Raw genomic sequence first — 15,559 nt, 5'->3', positions numbered from 1 at the left:
TTTGGTTCGGTACTCGTGGAGAAGAAAATGCGAGGCTCCTCTGATCTGCGCGCTGGTGTTGCTGGTTTCTGCACACGTAAATGATGACCGTCGCGGATCAAGTTCAGGCTTCGACACTCCGACCCCCCGGCGACAAGGCTGACGAAAGAACGCGGTGCCCCTGCTTCTATACCATTCTCCGTTGCTGGCTGAGGTGGTGTCGTGGGTGTGGAAGCCATATATAGCGAAACCTCGTCATAGCGAAATCGCTTTTTTCGAATTCGCATCTTATCGGAAGTGTTTCGTGGTTAAAGAGAAACTCATCCGCGCTTTTAACGAAGTATCGCTTATATCGTATTTCGAGTCATATTGCGAAGACTTGGTTATAATTGAGATTTACGTATGTGCAAAGCAGGAACCCGTGACTACGCCGCTATGACTGTGCGCGGAAGAAACGGCCGGCGCGACTTGCGTATTGTAGTATTAGCGAGTCGGGAATGTCCCGTAGCAAAACTGGTTTACAAACGACCCGCCGTGAGCGGCTTATGATACGTCTAGGGTCAAAGCGCCTAAACCAAATACATATGCATCGTCCTTCGGTACACCAAAAGTTCCGCTGACTTTCGCCTCCACTTAACCGTTGCTAGCTCGTCCACAATCAAAGCTGGCTTCATAGCATGAACGAGCCTAACGTTTTTTGGTGCGTCGCGCGTTCTTGGGGTCGTTTTTTTTCCCCTCCGTTCCGACGCTGGGAAGCTGCCGTGGCTATGCCGTTGTATATACACACACACGCACACACAGATCCTCTGCGGTGGTGCAGCTCGGCGGCGGCCGTTAAATTACGACGGCGCCGGACCTCGCGCGGTTGAGCGAGCACGGGGTGGCTCTACGAGGGATGGAGGGGGGGACGACCCGGGCTTCTTGCTGGAATGCCGCGTATAGTCTGGACGTCCGGTGGCACTAGATTTCCCGGTTGGCGTCTCGGCGCGGGAGCAGCAGCTGCGCGCAGCGGTAAGTCACACGAAGAGGAGGAGGAGGAGGGATCGTTACGGCGGCGCGAGCCGGCGCATTTAATGGGCGTTGCGGGATCTGTTGTTGGTCGGTCGCCCCCTCCTTGCCGCGGCCGGAGTAAACGGCGGAGCCGGAGACGGCGGCACTTACTGCGACCCGTCATTGCAGTGTTTGCTATTGTTTCCACGGGGGCTCGCTCCCACGTCCCCGCCTTTGTCCGGCCGGCAAGACGGAATGCGGGTGCACCGCGTTGCAAGGGCGCGCACGTGATGTAGGGGGCGTTAGTCGATAATGGGCAAAGTGTTTTGCTCCGCTTAGCGTTCATCGCCAGATGGATGGTTGTATACACACCTGGCTGCGGCACCAGGCCACCACGTGGCGACGGCGGGAGTGGAAGCCTTACTGAACGCTCGCTTGCGCGACAAGACACGAAAACAGGCGAGACACGCGACACAACGCGCATTTTCCAACTGTCGTCGTGTCCTTTTGCGCGAGCGAACGTTCAGTATGGAATACTCGCCCAAAAGCTACACCTTATTGGAATCCTGTCCCACTGTATAGGTTGTTAAGGAAAGGACGAGTAATATTACATCGGTGTCTTGTGGCTCATTACGCGTTTCCAAAAACGTGCTCAAAGATGCAGCTAATTTGACATTTTATGCGCGTTCTCCCCTGACTCGCGTTGGTAGAGAAAACAGTGGCAAACATAACCCTCAAAACTAATCAAGACAACCTGAAGGAGCGTTTCGGCGGGGAGCAACACGAAAGGGCCACGGGTGGAAAATTCGTGTGAGCAAAGACTGGCGAGGCTTCGGAGGAGAGCGCTCGGTCTTGTATAAAAGTGGCGCGAGTTTGCGTGTGTGTGCATACGCGTTTGCGCAACTCCTTCTTTCCTCGAGGCTTCGCCAAGCGGTGCTGCCGTTGCCCGGGCAACCGGCCCCTTCCTCCACTGCCGCTTCCTCGCGCGTCGTCTTTCTGCCGGGGGAAGAAGAGGAAGGACGTGGGATGCGCGATGTGGTATGCACTGGCCTCTCTGCCTTCGTCGTTTATATCTCCCAAGGCGTTGTTTCCCTTTCGTTTCGCCCTGAAATAAGAACGCCCGCCCGAGTCGTGTTCCTCGCCCGATTTCAAGCTGCCTTGCCTCGGAAGACTCCTTTGGAGCGTATGCGCGCTTGTTTTTACAAACGAGCGGCTCTCGAAATGAGTTTCCGCTGCCCGCGCGGTTCGTTAGCGCAGTTTCTTCATCTCTGCGTGCCGCGTTGGAAGCGGTTAAACTCGATTTCAGTTTTCTTCCCTTCTCTGCGCTTGCGTCATCGCGCCTGTTCGATCGGTTTCTGACGGTAACCGCTAGCGGTTTGATTTCTTACTTTCGATGCGTTTAGCGGAGGTTCGAGAACGTCCCATTTCCCGTGATTACCACCTGTTTTTCGAGATCCCCCTTGCTGTTTTCGGAATTCGGACTTGCGGTTTAATCCGTCGGGGAACGTGAATCTTCGTTGTGGAGGACTGTGGGACAGTTTAGACCACCACCTGGTATTCCGTGAAAGCCATCTGTCCCCGAGTTTTTTTTAACACGTACGCTTTCTAGGCTTACTGTCCTCGGGAAACCGTGCCTGCATCCGTAGCGTATAGCGCTTCCACTCCATATTGTTACGAGGCCCTAGATTGCTTGTAAATTTTGATATGACTGCTCACATTGTCCACGGAAGAACGGCTTCACACCAAGACACTTCTGTGTAGTAGTGAAGCCGACGTAAAAATAGGAGGAGGGGGGTTGCATTGCAGTCAAGCCCCGAAAACGAGGGTTGGAGGCAGTGCAATAAAGACGCTGTCTGGGTTTTATAAAAAAACAGCATCGAAAAGAGGCGCGATAAAAGCAGAAAATAAACAACATAGAAGAGAAGTGTCGCATAAAGTCTCACGACATTAAATGAACCACGTAAGAAAGCCTAGGGGTACTCTGTCAGCGCAACGAATGTGTATGTCCCATTTATTGTTCTTGTGCGAGTTCTACGCTGTAGTAATGATTAACTGTTTAAGCAAATTCGACAAGCTGGAGGTGTTTTTTAGAGCGCAGCTCTTAAAGGAGCCATGAAGACAAAATACAAGTTGGGTTTATTAGAAAGACTGCTTAGTCACGATAACAATGATACCAATATCATCGCAATCTTCGAACAAATAACGGAGATATGAAAGAAAACGTGTGAAGCAGTCGCGACCCCCTAGCCAATTTCCCGCAACTTTTCTATGACGTCACGGAACCTTGTTTGTGCGATTGGCGGCCGCCTAACTGACCTGTCGCGACGACACATGACTGGACGTCTGTAATGGGGCCTCTAGTTCCATTTGACCGGATCACTTGAATGCTAACGTGCAGTTAACGCACTGAAAATTATGTTTTATTGTTGGCCCGTATGACGTCATTCTTGCTCATAACACGTCACTGTGGCGCAAAATTTGAAAGTTTTTAAATACTTCTTGCTTTTTCTTTGTTAAAAAAACATCTTTTGTGGCTGTAATGGAGCTGGCTGAGATAGTGAATCCTAGTTCTTTCAAATTAAACGAAGTTGTATTTTCTCTTCATGGCTCCTTTAAGCGCTCGCTGCTGTGGTTTCGCGTCGTCTCTCGGCGTCGGCATCCATGTAACGGAGAGGACGAAGAGTACGCCGAAGAGAGAGCGTGGAAGAAAGCGGCGGATGAAAGAACGGCGAAAGTGTGAGGGGGAGGAAGGTATGCCGAGACCGTGCGAGACATGCTCCCCGGCGGCGACGCGCTACCAGAGAACGCCACAGCATATCGCGCGCCGTCGTGCGTTCGCTGATGACGCGATCACTTTCTCAGACACATCAGCTATGCGCCGTCGCCGAGAAGACTTCAGTTCGCGCAGCGCTCAAATTTCGCATTAGCGACTATTGCAATAGTCGGCCATTTTTTAAACTCTTTATTTGAAGTTTAAAGCAACGAACACTTGCAGCATTCAGTACAGGCAACATTAGCGGGCGTAACGGCTGTACGCGAAGCCATTTCCTTAACGACGCGGACCTTGTCGTTTCGTTTTTTCTTAGCCTGGATGTCTTCAGCAATAGTGACTGAAGACTTCTTAAACAAGCTGTAATACACGCACGCACACGCACGCACATAGACGTGTGTGCGTGCGTGTGTGTGTTAACGTAGGACGTATCGCAAGAACTGCGTCGGACGGTTTTTCACGTTTTCAAGCACTTCGTAAGATGTTTACGTCCTCGCAGCGTGGTGCGGCGCAGTTCTCCAAGCGCTGGCCTAAATTATCTTGAAAATACAATGGCGATACATGCCCAGCCCTGGCTATACGTTTATGCGATGTTTTCAGCGCGTGCGAGGCATCTGTGTGCAGGGACGACGGAGGAGCGCGAAAGAACGAACCGTACGTCAGTTTGGTGTCTCGGCACACAGCGGTGCTGAATGTATACTGTGCGAGGGGAGTATTGCCCGTATTATACACTAGGCTGGCAGTATACTCTCGTAAAATGCAAATGAAATGCGGGCTCTCCGCATTGAAGCGACACTCGCGCCGCCCTGCACACAAGTTGTGACCATTCAGGCGCCGGGCGAATCGCAGAAGAGTGTACTTTATCGCCATTGGACTGTCAATTAAAAAAGGACAGAGTACAAAAGAGGGGCAGACGAGATTGGGAACGGAATAGCAGAAGGACCGGAGGAAAAAGCGGAGAAAGGCAGACGCTGCCGTTCATTACCAATTTATAGAGGCGTGTTCCATATCGTTGTGGCCTTTCCGGAGGAGAGGAAGGGAGGAGGGGAACGGCGGTCCTAATTTTCCCGGGCCTCTTGCGCAGTCGGCGTTTGTTGCGCCGAGTATACTCCGGTCGGGGTTCCTTTGTGCTCCCCGGTCGCCCTCCGTGCACACACGCGAAGACTACGCGCGCCGGCGTGAACGCGGAGGACACAATGGTTTTTGCGCGTTTTTCCTCTTTATCGGCGCCCGCGCGCGCTTAGGACGGTCATTAGCTTTCTTTTACTGTTACGGCTACGGGCCGCGAGCGGAAATCTCGGCGAGCTTTCTTCTCCAGCTTCGCCGTTGCCCGAGGAAGAACGGCTCTTTTCTCCCATTCTCATCCGGCGGCGTTTTATAGCGCTAGCTTCGCATGCTCTGTCTTGCAAGAGCTGTTGCAAGTTTCAAGAAGGACTCTGCGACGCTGGAGAAAGGACGGAGGTACATCGGCACAAAGCGGGGGGAAAAGAAACAGTCGGAAAGCTTGTCCAGAGAGTTGTGACAAGCGAGAACCTTGGCCCGTTGCTGTTCTGTGCCAACGCTCGAAGAAGCGCGAGCGGAGAGACAGCCCCTTGCGTGGAACCGCGGACCACACGGGGCGGCGTTCTTATACAATGCGTCGCGCGTAAAAACACTATCGCATGCCGGCCGCTGGCCGTGATAGCCCAGCACACGCAGCGCGCGGGAGCGTTGACTCGAACGCGGTGGTTTACGGCGAACCGAGCTGTCGGTGGGGAATGTGTATACAACCACCCGGGCTGCGTGTAATTGCCTGAAGCGGGGTGTGTGTGTGCGTGTGTTTACGGCAACGCTTTTACGGACTGTTGTAATCGGCGCGTTGCTCCTCCGGGGTGCGGAGAATATCCTCACGAGGCGAGAGCTGAGTGGTGCGAGTGATGTTTTCCAGCTTCCTCCCTCTTGGATGCTGATTTCGACGAGGCGGGAAAAGGAAAATGGCGGGGAATTTGAAGCTTTCTGCGCCATACTTCCAGCATTGCGGTACTATGGTCGCTAGAGGATAGTGTTACCGTGTGGCGCTATATAGGCGCGTTGACCAATAAAGGTCCGAGTAGGCGTTTGGGTTGTCTTTCAGTTTAAGGCTTCAACGCATGCGCGAGTGCTTGTGCCATGGCCTCTGCCTGACTCGCAAACGCTTATGCGACATTCAGTTATAACTTGCGTTTCATGCCAGCACGAAAGCTACGTAGAATTCGCTACGGAAAGGGCGCACCGAACGAGTTCTCGTGGAGCAGGTAAGTATATCTCTAGCTATTGACATATGCAGCACCGTTTTTTGTGTGAAAGAGTTCTCTCTCTCTCTCTCTCTCTCTCTCTCTCTCTCTCTCTCTCTCTCTCTCTCTCTCTCTCTCTCTCTCTCTCTCTCTGTTTGTCTGTCTGGGGAGATCTTGTCTTACACTCCAGTCAATCCCGTGGTTCGGCTTCGCCGCAGTGCGCTCTACTGGCCAATCCATGTCGCCTGCGAAGCTAGTTTGGCGAATAACAGCAACGGGCACTCATTTGACACGAAAATGGGATCTGCGCTGTGGCAGTGCGTGAAGAACGTCATGCTTGGATTGAGTGATGCCACAGTTCAGTCCGAACTTCCGAGTCAAAGCGTATGCTAGACGTCGTCATTCGCCGAAATTTTATTGTTGGCTGCATGAATTGGTTTGTACAGCGCAATGGGGTGCTACTGAACCACAAGATCATGTTAAGGGTGTACACTCCCCTTGCTTTATTTTGTTTTTCTAACGGGGTTTCACGCGTAGCTGTTGCCACGGGACAAATGGGCCATGTTGCCTGCGTTCGCGGCAATGAACAATGGCAAGCGGCGGCGTCAGGATGGCGTATTGCGCGACGTTTGACCGGGCGTCACGATATCGCGTGCGCTCATTCGTCGTAACCTTTTTTTACCACGTTTATCGCCCAAAAAACGAGGCACATGAGTATGCACTAACGGCGTTAAAATGCCGTCCAATTAGTAGTTAGTTCTCTCTCTCGGTGCGGGCGTGTGTGTGTGTGTGGGGGGGGGTCGTGCATTGGCGCCGTAGTCCAGACGTTCCAGTTGCCTATTTCGATTGTTGGAATAGGCGCGGGGGCGCGGGGGAGGAGGGGGGGGGGGGAGAGGAGGTGTTCGAAAAACTACCGCGCACAAAAAAAAATACAAAATAATAAGTGAGCAGCGGGAGCGCGAACTGGTCAGCTGGTCAGCTCACGATTCGAGGACCAGGACCGCCTCATTGCTCGCGGCCAGGCTGATACGCTTGCTCGCGGCTTTCTGGACATTTCAAAAAAGCCACCCACTTTTAAGCTCACTGACCGCGTTTTCCAGCAAAAAAATAAACACGGGTAATCATTGAAAATATCAGTCGCGAGGACACGAATAGGAATTCGAAAGCAGCGCACGAGAATGTGTGCGCACAGTATGTCGGCTATGGAAGCTTATACCCATGGCTGACTGCTCTACAAGGACGTTTATTTCTACTCCTCCTCCCTACAATCACGCAGCCCCGATAAGCCCCGTGCGCCGCGATTGGATACATTGGGCTTGCCCATACTTTTGAGGAAGAGGCGGGCGATTTTTTTTTGACGTGGTCTTTAATTTTTGATGGATTGATTGATTATTAGGTTTACCGCCCCGACGCTAAACAGGCGATGATGCGCGCTGTAGTGGATTCATGGCTCCGGATTGATTTCGACCACCTGGGCGGAGGATCCTTAACGTGCACCGAAATCTATAGCACACGGCCGTTTTAGCTTTTCGCCTCCTCCAGAAAAGCGGCCGCCGCGGCCGGGAATCGAACCCGCGTCCTTGGGCTCAGCTGCAGAACTCCTTAGCCACGGTTTTTAATTCTTGCTAAACTGGCTATTTATTCTCTGCCTAGCTGTAAGCTTTGTGTTTAAGTGTGTGTACGTGCACGCAGCATCATCATCAGCCACTGCGCACTGCAGGAGTAAGGCTTTTCCCATTGATTTTAAATTTGCCCCCCTATCTAGCTGCGTTGCCCGGTTTCTCTTTGAATTCATACCTCCACCGAGTTAACGGTCCTTCTAGTCTCGTGTCTCGGCGTCCACTCGGTTTCCCCGGGGGTCCGCATTACTTACTCATCCCGGCTGCATTTCTTTCCCTTATAATTGAGCTATCTTCCACCCGAGTGTGCTCCCTAATCCGAGACGCCAGTTTTCCATTTCGGAGCGTTACTTCTATCGCACTTCTTTCTATCGCACTTCTTTCCACGGCAGTATATATACGTAGAACATGTTGCTGTTTCCAATGGTCGTTCACAACAGTTGCTGCACAATATCACTGCACTCTTCTCAGTGGCCCAGCGCAGCCGTTGAAGCCCCTTTTGCTCCGCATCTCTCGCAGCGACTATGCTGTCTTTGCTCGGTACGGGGCCCCTGCATCAGCATTAGCGTATAGCCCAGGGTTCATGGGTGCCGTCTCCGTGACAGACCCTGAAACAAACTGTGTACGTCCGGACGTCGGGCAGGAATGTACGCGCGCTATATTTAGGCGCGACGGCGGCAGCATCCGGGCGGAGGCAGCAACTCCCGTTTCTCATCACGCGGGCTTCTTTTTTTTCCTTTTCGCGCGGGCCAGGGGTCTTTCGTTTTAATACGCGAGGCGGAGCGATGTTTCTTCTACAAGCAGGAGGAGTGCGCGAGACCGCGGTCGGTCTCGAGGGAACCGTGTGTGCGCCGCGCCGTGCGGTTCGCGAACCGCCAACTTTCACTCCGAGCCGCGACGCCGTCAATTCTGTCGTGCTTTGCGAACTGTGACGGGACTGTAGTCTTCGGCTCTGCGAAAAACCCCTCAGCGTCTCTATTTTTTAAAAAGAAAACGCGAACCACCAACCCCACGCGCAAGCGTGAAAGCCTTCGCGTACGTCCTTAGCACTATTTTAAGCTTGCGTTTTTTGTGCACTTCTAAAATTTTAGAGAACTTTTATTGTTCCGTCTTTGTGTCGCCCGCAGGGGTAAGTGCTTATTGTGACTTTTTTTTCTTCGTTATTACTTTTCTTTTTCTAGACTTTCGTGCGCTGTCCGTGTTTATTGGCACTTTGCAACCCAGAGAGATGATGTGGCTGTCTGGCGACGAAATGTTCGGAAAAGACGCGTTTAAACTTATTCCTAAACTAAACAGAATAGGGAGGGAAAATTTAGGTTTCGGGTTCATTATAAACATTCTATGAAAGATATTCATTCTTTCATAAAGGCGTACTTTCCCTCCCCCCTTCCCGGCTTCCCCGTTGCATCCGCTGATATGCCAACGCGCCGCGCCCGTCACATACGGTTACCTCGACGGGCAATGCCAGTGTGTCATGTTTGCTTTTCTTTAAGATGAAAAAAAAAAAACGCGTCACCCTTTCTTATTTTTGTTTTCGCGTTGCAATACGGGCGAAACATATTCTCGAGCCAACTGTATGATTTGACGCTTCTCCTCCGGTCGGCAGCTGTCGGCGAGGCGGCTTCTCTGCATGGCCGCGCAGCCTTCGGGCGGAGCGGCGTTGCCGGGGCAACCGCGGCTGCCTCTCCTCTCTGCGCCCTTGGAAGCGGTGGCGTCGAGCGAGAGCGCGGTCTCTGGTCGCCGCCGGGTTGATACGGTTTCATTTCGGCGGAGACGCTCCCTCTCTCCCCGCATCTGTTTCCCTCGTCTTGACCGGACAAGGGCGGCTTTTTCTTCGCCTTTTGTGCGCTTCGCGTCACGGCGTCCACGCATATTCCGGGACGGGGCCCTACTTTTTATGCGAGATGAGCCCGTTGACGGCGAGGCCCCCCAAGGGCGAGGATATGGGGCGCCGCCGTGTCCTATCGCTCCGCACGCGTCCGGGCTCAGCCTGCTCTGGGCAGGCGCGACCGCTGTTTTGACTCCGCTTGGGAGAAGGCTTACGTTTACATATCGGCTACTCGAAGCTGTTTTTGAAATGCAGCGCGCGTGTAGGAAGGGCGTTATCTTTCGTCTTTCTCTTCCAGCCTTATTTTTTAGATCCCAATATCACTCGTATCTGTGCCGTTTCTACTGCGTCGTTTTTTGTTTTCGTTCGTTTTGTTTGGCTCTACACTGAAAACGCCCCATTCGCGCGGTTACACTAATGTCTGAGGCGGACTGTGCACTGGTCGGAGATATGCGCTGTTCTGAGTTGTTTTGTGTTGTAAACATTTGGAAAGAAATCACGATCAAACAGCATTGTCGTTAGTTGTGTGGGTTTGGTCGGTTATAAAAAAAAAGGGAAGACACGCCGAATACGTGAATTCGACACTTTGGAGTGTCTGAGATCAGGGTCTCCTGGCGGCGTCCAGGTCACAGTAAGACTTCACCCGTCTGATTATGGCTTCTACGCGCTTGATTCCTAGTCATCCGTGCTGTTCAGGAATAAAGAGGGGAGCCGTGAGAATAAAAAAAAGAAAAGAACAAAGAAAAAAAGATCACACCAGAACATGAACGGAAGATGCATTCGTGTATCTTCAGACCTGTACCGCTTAAACTTGAGGCTCGGCCCGATGTTCGCGCCTCGCTCCGGCTTATTCTCTTGCCGCTGTTCACTCCGTTCTGCAGCGCGTGCACGCGGTGGCGGGAGTCGTGAGACCCGTTCAGACGGCGCAGAAGGCGAAGGCGCCCCGCGCTTCGACTTGACGTCGCTGTGGCAACGTTGGCACCGGCGGCTGCTTACTTTCTCGAAGGTAGCTCTCTCCACGTGCTGTCCCCACTCCATCGTTCTGTGCACTTCCACCGCTATCTCTGTTGGCAGATCGGCGCGGTTATCCAAAGCGACGCGAAACTTTCACCAACATGCCGCATTTATTGCCTACGCAATAAGCAGACCTTCGCAAAACTTTCACCGATATGCCGCATCTATTGCCCACGCAATAAGCCAGGAAAGCCCGAAGGGCGCGAACTTCAATACCAAGGATGTCTAATTGAGAGGGGTGAATTGCTTGCACCTACATGTTTTCTTGATTTGGGTGTGTGTGGAGTGCGGTGCTCAATTAATCATAGATGAACTAATCTACCGATTCGTCAGCCAGCCGCCCTCCTAGTCCCACCCATGCAGCGTCCGAATTTCGGCCGTCGCCGTGCTATACCGTAAACAAGTCTACGTCTGGCGGTGCAGGTTTCCATGGATACTGAAAGCGGGATCTACAGCACCTCTCCGTTCGGGCCTCTGAGCCGAGTGTGTGCGCGGTCCTTCTTAATTTCGCGCGCGCGCGCCCGTGCACTCCTGCCGGCTTCCCCAGGGTCCTTCCGTCTCGCGTTCCTCGGCGGTGCCCGGCCTGATAAACGTGACTCCGTTCGCGGAGCTGACGGCGACCCTGGGCGGCCGTAATTAATGACCGCGCCGCCTCCGTCTTCGCTTGCGAGGAGGCGACGAGTCCATTCCCGGTCGGCGCCGATCGCGAGCATTCGTCGCACCCTCTCGGCTCTCGGCCGCGTAATCGTCTCGCCGGACGATCGTTCATAACGTGTCCTGTCGTCTCCCTTCAGGTGCACATGCGCCCTTCTCCTCCCGCGGAGCCAAGTTCTACCGCGAAAGTGACCGCTTAGGCGAACGGAGTGTGAACTCGACGAGGAAAGGACCGGCGCGGCCATCGGGCGTTTTCTCCAGCAACCCTCGAATGCCTCTGGCTCACTTTATTGCCACGGAGGCCTAAGCAGGAACGAGATGTCATGGAAAATGGGGAAAGGGGGACTTGCTGAAAAGCCTGTAGGCTTACAGTGTGCGCGGTATATGCTAACCCGTCTGGGAGAAACAAACGGTATTCGTTAGTTTTTTGCCCTCCAACTTAGCAGAAAAAAATTGACGGAAGATTTTGTTGGTCTATTCCTAAGAATGCGTGAGAGCATCTTATCCATCTCCCTCGCGAACTTCAGCACGGCTTGCTCCGGCTCTAAAAGCCCGCAACACGCCGTTTCTCGCACTCCCATTGCACACCGTGCCAACCGCGCTTTGCCTTCGAAACCGTCTCGCTGGTCGCATTTGCTCGCTTTGGCGATGGCATTGGCTGCCTGTTGTCGCTCCGTTTGTTGCCCAGTAGAGGTGCCATTACGCGTCGCCGCCATTCCCACTCCGTCCTCTTATGGCGCCAACTCGGCCTTGCAGTCGTTTCTGCTCACAGTGTTTTACAACACGTGCAAGCGGCGACGGGCAGCGTCGAGGAGCCGGACGACGGGTGCGTGGGGTAGCGGTGCGAACGCAGCGCCGCTGCATCAGACGTCCCCCTCTCCCCACGCGATACGTAGTTCTCCGTTTTTCTGTCGCTCTTTGTCCGCGGATCGACGGCACATTCCCCCCCCCCCCCCCATCATGCCTGATCTATTGCTAGCGCAATAATAAAGCGGTCGGTGTGTATAGCGGCTCTGATTAAGGCAGCGGTCACTGTTACGCGCTTGGCTGTCCATTGTTATTGCGACGCGTTTCTTTATGCAATTGCTATTGTTACTGTTAACGCTGTATTTATGCAGCAGGCACGATTCGCATTTAGTGGGCTTCTTTTCATTGAAGCCACGTAGTCAGTCTGTGTAGCCGAAGTTTTCACGGAAATAGGCTGTTAAAAAATGCTAGCTGAACACTCGTCCCGAAAACGAACTTGTATATGAATTAACGACCTTACTGTGACGCCTTGACGTCGTACTTGCCGCCGCTAGTTTCACGCGCTTAATTAAATGTCGCTGCAGGGCCAAGCTAGCTTTGCAGGCGTCCGTATTCCGTGAAACCGGCGTTCCGCCACATTAACTCTTTCGGGACCGCTCCTATAGGCCATCGGTCACATATGATCGATGGTTTCGCGAGCCTGCAGAATAAAAATTTTCGCTCGATGGAACACCTAGCGACATCTAGGAGATAGTTTGAAAACTATAGTTTTCTCTTTTGTGAAGTTTCTTTTTTTATCGCCAGGCGGCAACGCATCAGATATTTTATTCTGACGGGCGGTGGTTCCGAATGTAAACATACTCACGCGCGAGCGCGATAAGAGATCCGCGTCGTCTCGTCTCGCATATCTTCGCCTTCTACTGTGGATTTTGACGATGAGAGTGGCAGTGAAGAGTCGAAATGCGACTTTAGAGATCGCATTTCAGCTTAAGTGAGGATTCGGGTGTCGATCAGCCTGGAACATGAATCGCGCTCAAAGGTGGGTGTTGGTTTCGGTTTCAATTGGCTCTGGAGTAGGTATGTGCGCTCGAAATATGTTCTGGCTAGTTTATATCTGTTCGCTAGGGTGTTAACTACCTATTGTGGTGATCTCCTGCCACCAGCGCAGAAACGGATCAAGTTTTCGCCGAGCCGAGAGCCTGGCGTGTACCTGGGCGACGACGTAGCCATGGCCCTAGTGCCAAAGAAATCACACACAAAACAAAACACCAGTTACACCTAGCCGCATCAAACTTTCGTGATGAATAAACAAAGCATTGTGTTAGATTTTGTATATCCTGAAATAATTTTATTCTTTTTAATTATTCTTAGATTTACGCTTTTTTCTATCTTTTTCAGTAGTTTTTTGGCGAAGTTCTTACTTTCTGATTTTTTCATGGTGCTATCGTCAGTGTTTAAGTAAAACACGGTATTGTATGTCAAAGAACATATAATTAGCTGCATTTTGGTATATGCTAAAGCAGGATGGTATCTTTGCTTCATGTAATAAAAATTTTTTACCGAGACCTCCCTTTTTCATCACTTTTTCCGGCGGTCCCGAAAGAGTTAAGGGGCTCCGGGCCGTATAGCACTGTATTAGAAACTCCCGCTCTCAGAGACGACGGAATGCTTCTCCTAACAGAGGGAGGGCAGTCGGGCGCTGAACTGCGCAGGACGCTGACTTTAGCGGGAACCGCGCGCTGATTATATACTGTTTCTGATGACTCCCCGCTTGGCATTTGAATCTCCGGAGCTCATGTGCGCAAGATCGACGCCTCGCGGTTCGTCGTTCGCCCTCGCGCGTTTCTCGCGTACTGCTTAGCTGCGTGGTCGGGCAGAAAATTGCCGGAATATGCGACTGTTCCCTCACTTTCACCCGACTGTCCCTGCAGCACCATACCCGCTTTTTTTTTTCAGCTCGAGCACGTGAGCAGAAAGAAAAAACAAAACAACGAGAAAAAAAAGTCGACAAATTCTTGTCTTGCTTCTGGGAAAAGCCGGTGCCTGAAATCTGAGACAAAGGAAGACTGAGAGAGACAAAAGACGGAGCGGAAATGTGTTATACGACGGAGCACGCGTCCTGTCGGGGTGTGACGCCTACGCGGTTAGGTTGCCGGAGCTCGGGGCAACAACGCCTTCTCGCACGCGATGGCTGTCTATTTGGAGCAGTGACATCCGCGCGTGCCCAAAGGAACCGACGGCGGGGCCCCGGGTCCTCCAAATCGATTTAGCATGCCCGACGGGGCGTCGCAGACAGCGGACGTGTCTATCTGCACGTGCAAGCCAGATGCGGGCGACGGGCTCAAAAGAAAGGCGCGGAAAGCAATGCCGTCCTCGCGGTTGGTAGGCCAAAACCAGTCGAGGAGCTACGTAACAGACGCAGCTGTTTCTGTCTAGCCTCCAATGCGAAGCAAAGTGCGGCAGTTTCAGTTTCTTGCAAGAGCAACTTGCAGAAGACTCGCGGTCACTTTCACGCAGGAGGGTCGAAAAATGGCCCGACCCTTGCCGAATTCCTTTAGCCATTCGCGACTGGTCTACAGCAGGATCTGCAACGGTTCAGCCAGAACGAAATGATGTCAAAAACAAAAAAAAAAAAATCTTAACAATGCGCCGGTACAGACACGCGTACTACCGTCCAACCGTAACGAGGAAAGCAAAATCTGCGAGCAGAGAAGACCCTAGCGGCGTGCCGGCGTACAACAAAGCGGACGCCGTGTACGCACTGCACCGCGTACAATAGAACGCGCGGCCGCACCACCGGAGTCCAGGAGCCCCTGCACAACGGGAACGCTGCTTCGAATTTGCGAAGCGCAAACACGGCGCCGCTGCTTGCGGCAGTATCGAGCCTTCTCCGCGGCGGCGCCTGTCCTTGACGTTGTCGCGCCCTTCTGCAGCGGCACGTGACGAGACAGGTCACGGGCGCTCGCGTCGCTTCGCTGCCGGGAGCAACTCCTGCCCTCCCCTCTCGGCCCGAGTCGCGGCAAAGCCGAAGGAGCTGGGCCAATCTAGCTGTCGCAGAAGCAGCAGCAGGCCGGCGAGCAGCGAAGTATCCGAAACAGCAGCGGGCGATACGTAAGAGAAGGGGAGGGGGGTCTGCGTTACGGCGTCGGGTCGGCCTCAGGCCCGCGGTCTCCGCCCGCCGTGGTTCCCGAAATAGAAGAGGTCACAGCCGAGGCAGCAGCGTTATCGCACTTCTCTCTCTACCTCCCTCGTCTTCCTCTATTTCCTTTTCACCTCTTCTTCTTCTTCTTCGGCGGGATACCCCCGAGGAGGAGGTTGCAGGCGTGTACCGCGTCGGCCACTGTCACTCCGGTTGTCTGGGCCCAAACGAGCCGCGACTCTCCCTCGCAGGGGAGTTGCGGCCCTTGGCCCGGATACGCGGCGGCCCGTGCAGGGCGCGCACGCACCTCCGCTTTATTTTTTTCGCGTGCGTTGAGACGGGCCTAGTGCGTGGCGTGGCTCCTGAATCCCCGGAGAAAGTGTGCGGCGTCTATAGTAGTATGGCGGTTCGTGAACACTATTGGAAGTCCGTCCTGCAGCGTATACCGGGGTCATTGAAAGACTGCTTATACCGAGGACTCTGCCCGGAGATCTGCCGCGGCGCGCCGCTGGCGATTCCCGGGGTGCCTCCGGTCGTTGATGGGAAGCGATGCATCGCCTGAATTTA

General features: G+C 53.2%; 1 protein-coding gene across 2 annotated transcripts in view; it reads left to right on the top strand.

Moving 5' to 3' along the window:
• Window positions 1-15,559, top strand: part of LOC144169062 (uncharacterized) — a 138,749-nt gene that overhangs the window by 74,012 nt on the left and 49,178 nt on the right. The gene's annotated exons all lie outside the window — the stretch shown is intronic.

The sequence above is a fragment of the Haemaphysalis longicornis genome, unplaced genomic scaffold (genome assembly GCF_048455015.1).
Source record: "Haemaphysalis longicornis isolate Haplotype H1 unplaced genomic scaffold, Haemaphysalis longicornis Haplotype H1 scaffold_2, whole genome shotgun sequence".
NCBI lineage: Eukaryota > Metazoa > Arthropoda > Arachnida > Ixodida > Ixodidae > Haemaphysalis > Haemaphysalis longicornis.
This window is presented reverse-complemented; position numbering and strand designations above follow the sequence as displayed.